Source organism: Macrobrachium nipponense, chromosome 27 (assembly GCF_015104395.2).
Source record: "Macrobrachium nipponense isolate FS-2020 chromosome 27, ASM1510439v2, whole genome shotgun sequence".
NCBI lineage: Eukaryota > Metazoa > Arthropoda > Malacostraca > Decapoda > Palaemonidae > Macrobrachium > Macrobrachium nipponense.
The window spans coordinates 39731339-39738507 of record NC_087216.1 but is presented as its reverse complement, the minus strand read 5'-3'; the positions used below and the strand labels follow the sequence as shown (position 1 = coordinate 39738507).

Sequence of the window (7169 nt, the reverse complement as noted above, 5' to 3'; positions counted from 1 at the left end):
TAGTCACACACACACACTCATATATATATATATATATATATATATATATATATATATACAGTATAACAAATCACGTATACATAGTATGTATGCATCTATATATAAATATACATATACATAGTTATAAATATAAATATATATATACAATATACACAAATATAAATCATGTATATGTATATATATATATATATATATATTATATATATATATATATATATATATATATATATATATATATATATATATATATATAATATATATATATGAGCCCACTTATATATATATGCAAACATTGCCTAATAAATAATTTCACGTTTAGAATTATTTATACGTTCCAATGAATTATTTCCTCACACACACACAAAAGATGTCAAATATTCGCTAGCATCAGCTGTAAGACTACAGTTAGCTATCAGATATTTTCAGATCATTCCATTGACAATTAGATATAGAATTTCTATTCATACATCTCCTTATTTTTCTTCATTGAATTTTAAGATCTATGATACATCAAGTATAAGGTAACAAGCAATAAATAACCTTTAAGAAATAAAAAAAATTCCAATAATGGTATATTGTTTCAGCAAAGGAATTCCATTCCATACAAAATACACTTTCCATTAACAGTAACGTACTCGATATACTACATTCTGTTGAGTAAGACCTTCTTTCCTGTGTCTCCATATAACACAAGTTTTGTACCGAATATTTCCTTATCAGATTATTCAAAATAATTACCTTAATTATGTTCAATTGCAAAATGTGTTACTCTTCAAATACAGACTAAATCATTCCAGATCATTAACTACTAATAGATTTATTTACCCTTTTCCGATAAATATATAATTACTTCAGATATGCTTCTCCATCAACCAAAAGCATACTCCGCGTATTTACATTACCCGTTAACTTTATGATTCCAGATAATTCTTTTAATGATAAGATTGTTCCACATCTCCGATTATCACAAATTAAGCCAAAATTATAGGAATCTTTATAGGTTCCTCTTACTCGTAAGATTATTCCAGCATTCTCCCATTGTTATGGGTTTCAATATTGCAAAACATTTCCGAAATATTTTCATGTAGTACTGCAGTATTAATCCAGGTATTTCCTTCGCCTATAAGGTTCCTCCTGAATAATTCCGCGAAATAAATTACCACAAGAACTTTAAGACCTCTCCAAATATTTTTAGCACCTGTAACATTCATTGCTACGAACAGTTCCATAAACTAACATTTTTCAGTTATATTCCCCTGGCTGGAAGAGACTGCAATTAGGACTAAGCTGGATCATTTCAGAGCTAATTTCATAATGCTTCGTTTACGTTTTACACTTACCTTTGCAATCTTTTTTTTTCGCAAGGGACGAAAGCTGACGTTTGGATAGGCAGCCCAGAGGTTATAACGTGCGTGATGTATGTCAGTCATCTCGGCAGTCATATACATCACGAGACAGGTGGACGATCAACCTGGTGAAGCCTTCAGCAAAGCTTTCTTCAACTGATTTGCCTTTCCTTACTTCATCATTCATCGTCGCTTTTATCCCTTTGTTGGCAGGTTATCCTTCAGGTAGATCTTTTCACCTCCTCTATCTCTATTTTTTTTTAGGGATTTAGGGTCAGATTTCATTCAAATGTTTTCATCATCGTTTATATTATTACGTAAGCAAATTCACTCGATATTTTGCAGTTTGTGTAAAATTAAAACTAAACTTTTATATTTTACTTTAACCAAAGTTCCTTATCAACTCCATCGTCGTTCCATATTTGCAACACTGAAAAATACATATTTGAAAGAGTCGATCTATTTTACTGGAGATCAAGAAATAATTGTCACCAACTCCCATTGTTAAATTAAGAGTTCATTTATGAATAAGGTCATATTCGTATCAGTATTTTCCAGGAGAAAAACTTCAAGACTTGGAAGTCTGTCATTTTCTCTATCATCCAACCGTCACATTTTTATAAGAACATCGTATCATCTGAGTTTACAAATAGATATTTTATAGATAGAATGTGATAAATTATAAAAAAAGGAAAAATTAATACCGCCAATATTCCATGAAAACACATTTTATTTTAAATAACAAAAAATACGTCATAACGTTATATACAGGACTATAAAATTGTACAGTGCGGACCAATTTGGAAGCTGATCCATGCGTGTGTGCTCTCTCTGCGAAAGGTTAACAGGGGGAGCCACCAGCCATCCTTTCAAAAGGAAAGGGGGAAAGGGAAATGGGGAAGGAGGGAGTAGGGTAAATGAAAGGGTGATTGACAAGAGAGAGAGAGAGAGAGAGAGAGAGAGAGAGAGAGAGAGATGAGATTTAGCCTCATGAATTATAAGAAAAATTGGAGGAGAATGAAATCCATTCCCAGATTCTTCAAAGTGAAAGCAGTTTCGAGTGTCGTAAAAGATGCCAAAAGTCATGAAGTGTTTATGTTTGGATTTGTGGGCTTAGAATGAAAGGAAGATAGATTCACTGAATGTGTTGACTTTCAAGATAAATATCTCATGTTCGCGATCAAATTAAAGTAGATAGCAACAACTGTGATAAAATTGAAGGTAACACGTGGACTATGATAATCACTATTGCACATAGTTGGTAAGAAAAATACAGAAAAAGAATCAAATATACTAATATACCCCTGACAAAATTAGTACTTATATGACTATACCCTGGATGACAAAGGTTCTAGAACATAACCATATCTCTAGTATATACAAAGTAGCGGCCAACTTCTCTTGAAAAGCAGCTGACAGAAGTTGTTTTTCATCAGACGGTAAGAATTGTGGAAGAAATTGGATGAGTAGCAATGAAGAAGTGGACAAAAGCAACAAGACTGACCATTGCCCCTCAATAAAAATAAGAAAAAAAAAAAAAAAAAAGATGGTGGGAGGGGAACAAGGTTTTGGGCAATCCAAGGACCATGAAGAGCAGCTGAGGGGGGGGGGGAGGGGGGGTGACGGAGGATGGTCCTGATGGCCGGCGGCAGCTCTGTTATCCTTGGGAGAGCCATCTTGTTTAAAGAGATGCCTACCCATAGATTATACATGAAAGGATCTGTATCTCTCTCTCTCTTTCTATCATTCATCTTTTTTTTTATGTACAAATGTTGGACGTAAAGTGATCATGTCGCCACACTGAGGTTGGAATCAAATGCGTCACTAGAATCCACTGTCGGACCTGGGCGATAAACATTTAATAGTTTAAGACTATTGCAACAAAGACTGCAGCGAATTCAGAAAAAAAGAAGACTGTATTAAATGAAAAAAAGGCCTTGGGGTGATTACATGAGTAGGGCAGCTAATGTTTTTTTTCCTTCACTCGCATCAAATGAGATTCCAAACATAAACAATAAAATCAAATGAGCCTCTACAATGCAATCCTCAACTTCCGTGGTACTACAATACAGCAGAGAGAGGTCTGGGCGAAGAGGAAAGGTAAACAGTACAGGCCACAGGTATGGTCATAATAATATTGACAATCATAATGATAATATTGACAATAATAATAATAATAATTAATAATAATATAATAATAATAATAATGAAAAATGAGAATAATAACAGGAGAGGGTTACATACAAAAATAAAAGGTATCAAGGAGTGATATATTTGCTATGAGTATAATATGTACAACTACACACAGTCACATCTTTGCCACGGCTACAACGACATAGAATACACGGGGGAATTTGAGGCCGCTTCCTCCTCCTTCTCCTCCTCCTCCTCCTCCGCGGCCATTTCGATTCCGGTTTCTCGACCGCTTCTTTCGGCTGAAGCTTCCTTCCTTCCTTCCTTCCACTCTCCTTCCCTCTGTCTCCTATCAAAGCTCAGAGCTTCCTCCCTTCTCCTTTTTATCTTTCATTTCCGAATGTTCCTCCTTCACTGTTAACGGGTTGCAAAAAGCGTATTTCAATACTAAAGAAAAACTATCACCGAAAAAAAAAGAACCACTCGTCTTTGTTAACAATTTGAGGAGAGGAGGCCGCATCCAGCACTGAAGTCTCTATACGTATACAGGGAAGTATATCACTCGTATTTTCCACAAAATATTCAATTTCCTCTATCCACACATTATTTATATATACTTCACAGCGGACAGCAGAAGCAGCAGCGTCTGTCTTTTGCGATAGAGTCGCCGCTCTGCCTCCGGGAGAACAAGATTCGTCTCTAATAATATGAACATGACCATTAATGAAACTGGGTTGAAAGAAGGCGCGCTCACCTCTCGCTTTCTTCGGAGTTCTTTTCTTCTCAAACATTTCTCTGATACATTTTTATTTTATCTTACAAAAACATAAGTGTTCCTTCGATCAACTTCTCCCCATTTACTACTTGCTTTTCTGCTCTCTTTCTTCGTCCTTATTATCATCACTTTCCCACTTTCCTCTCTAGAAAGAAAAAAATTGCACATCGTCACCACTTACACTAAAAGGGAAAATACGGAAATAATAACAGATCATATTAAATACCGTAGATTAAAACACTACGGTATGTACTATCAGTTACACAATGTTTTGGAAAGTGGGGAAAGGAAAGGGTGGGGGGTGGTTGGGTCTTTGTCTGTCGGAGCTGATGGAGGATTGGGGGTGGGTGGATTTTGCACATTTCAGCGGGGGAGGGGGATTCATAATCAAATGCTTTCTTTCATTTTAATTTAAATTAGATTCTACAATATACCGGTACTGATTCAGAACCACCATTCATGCAGCAGCTATTTGAAACATGTGTTCCCGCCTGATTTTTAAAAATAGCTCAAATTGGACCCAAAAATTCAACCTTACAGAATTAAGATCAAACAAAACCAGCACACACATACAGAAGATCTTTCAAAGGAAACATGCTCTGTTTCAATATAGAATGAATAAAAAAACATTATGAAATGACACATCAATAGAATGAAGTACATAAATGTTTTTCAGTCAATTGGAAATTCGTCCTGCCCTTTCGACAGTGTTACCAAGAAACCCATTACAATTTCCTTTGTCATCTGTCGTGACTTCATTGTTCAAATCGAAAATAAATTCTAGCATACAATTTTAGTTTATGGATTTCTGTTCCCTTAACCTCCATGTTAAAACCAGAGGGAACTTTCTCCAATGAAATGACTTACAAAATAATAAAAACCCTGACCTATCATACAAACATCAATTAAGGAAACAAGATTTAGTCCTAATCATAAATGAAGCTTGCTACACAACATCAGTCATGACAACTAAAAATCTTATTAAAAAAACAAACTCTAAAATAATAAAGCAAAACAATATATAATCATGAAAAAGGACATTGAAGCGAGGAATAAGATGTTGATTATTTCAGGATTAAATTCAATCTAAGGGGATTTCCACATGCCGGAATAATCGGCATTTACTAGGAAAAAAAATGGTCCTTAACATTTCATTAGTTCTATTTCTCCCCAATTACAGTGCATAATCTTAAATACATTAAAAAACTGAAATAACCGACATTTATTTTAGTATAATAAAAATTTTAAAATCTTCAGACTTTTACACATTTTTTCCTTTTTTTTAAAAAGAAATGTCATTCTATGAGTCAGTCAGAATACTGTTGCCAAGATCGAGAGATCTGATGAATTCTGCAAAAATGGAAGCGTTCCGAGGCGCCGCCTGAATGGACATACTTTACTGAAGGGAAATGCCGTTATCATGATGTTGTTGTTTTTGTGAATTAGTTTTGCCCGTATCTTGTCAGTGCTTTGAGAGCAGTGGTATTTCAGTAGTCGATTCCAAGTATTCTGATCAAATTGATGGTCTTTATCTCTGAATTATTATTATTATTTTAATCATACGCGAATTTATCGCTAGTGTTAAAAGTTCGCGTTGGCGCCCTTGTTCTCTCACACAAATGGAATTTCAAATCACTAAGAGGGCTTCTTCTGATGAAAAATAACACATGAATTGTTTAAGCTAATTTGAGAAGGAAAATGATTTCTGTAAAGATATCGGACAACAGGTTAGTCATTCCGATAGAAATCTCATGTAGTGCGGAAAGAGCTTCTTCGTTTGAATTAAAGAAAGATAAAATAAATAAGAAAAGGAATAGTAGCAAAAAGTGAATCTGAATAACCGGATATAGGCTTCACATATTGAAGTGTTGAGGTATTGAATGAGCTACTCTAATAGGCCTCGACGTCTCAAGTCGATATCGGGCATCGGTGGCAATGAAAGTCATCGCTTTCAGTACCAGTAAAATATTATTGTAGTTAATTATTATTATTATTATTATTATTATTATTATATTTTATTATTATTATTATTATTTTATAAAGGCTCTTCTCTATTTTTCTAATTATTGTTTTCCCATTGTTGCTTAAACTTGTGAGCAACGCACCGGAGGTTGGCATGTCTCAAATAGTTAATATAGTCAAAGTCGATTGAATTTTATTAATAAAAAATTATAATTATCATTATTATTATTATTATTATTATTATTATTACTACTACTGCTACTTCTAATACTGCTGCTACTTATAGTATGCGCACATTGATGAGGATCCCATACTCGATTAGTCTTTTCATAGCCGGTCGTAACTCGTACGGCAAAAGAAGCAGCTTTCGTCATTATTGCAACTTAACTATAGTGAAAAAGTACCAATAAAACGAGACGTGACTCGCTAAGAAGAGAACGCGCAAAAGTGAAGAGAAAGCGAGAATCACATCGCAAAAGAACAAAGTTATATTATGATTGGCGTCGTGTTCTGTAACTGAGGCGAGAGGGCATTCGACTTCATTCATGTCATAAAACCAGGACAAACGCGTTGTTTATTTAAGTGTTTTCAGAGATAGTCAGCCATTTGTAGTATTCACTTACGCTATAGCTTATAAAATCATCATCGAATGAAACGTAAAAGAATATCTTTCAAAAGAACTCGAAATAAAATCAAACGGTATGTTTCTAGTGAGAATAGGTCACGAATTCATTTAGCATCACCTTTATACAAAAATATATTTACAAACAGGGTGTTTGTAATGGTCGTATATGAAAATATTTCAAAACCCCTTCGACGGGGACATAAATAAAACGCGGTTATCTTCCAGTGAAACAGATGATGAATATATAACTTAACAGCTATTAGAAAAATTTAAAATAATAGTTATTCCCAAGTGGAATAACGGGCACATTTCTCAAAAACACTGGTTT

At 34.2% G+C, this 7169-nt stretch overlaps 1 protein-coding gene across 1 annotated transcript in view; it reads right to left on the bottom strand.

Annotated features, from left to right (window-relative positions):
* Positions 1-2058: 2058 nt before the first annotated feature.
* LOC135201039 (silk gland factor 1-like) overlaps positions 2059-7169 on the bottom strand; it is a 12757-nt gene continuing 7646 nt past the window's right edge. Inside the window, 1 exon segment of the mRNA XM_064229887.1 lies at positions 2059-4399. The gene's annotated coding sequence lies outside the window, so the exon portion shown is untranslated.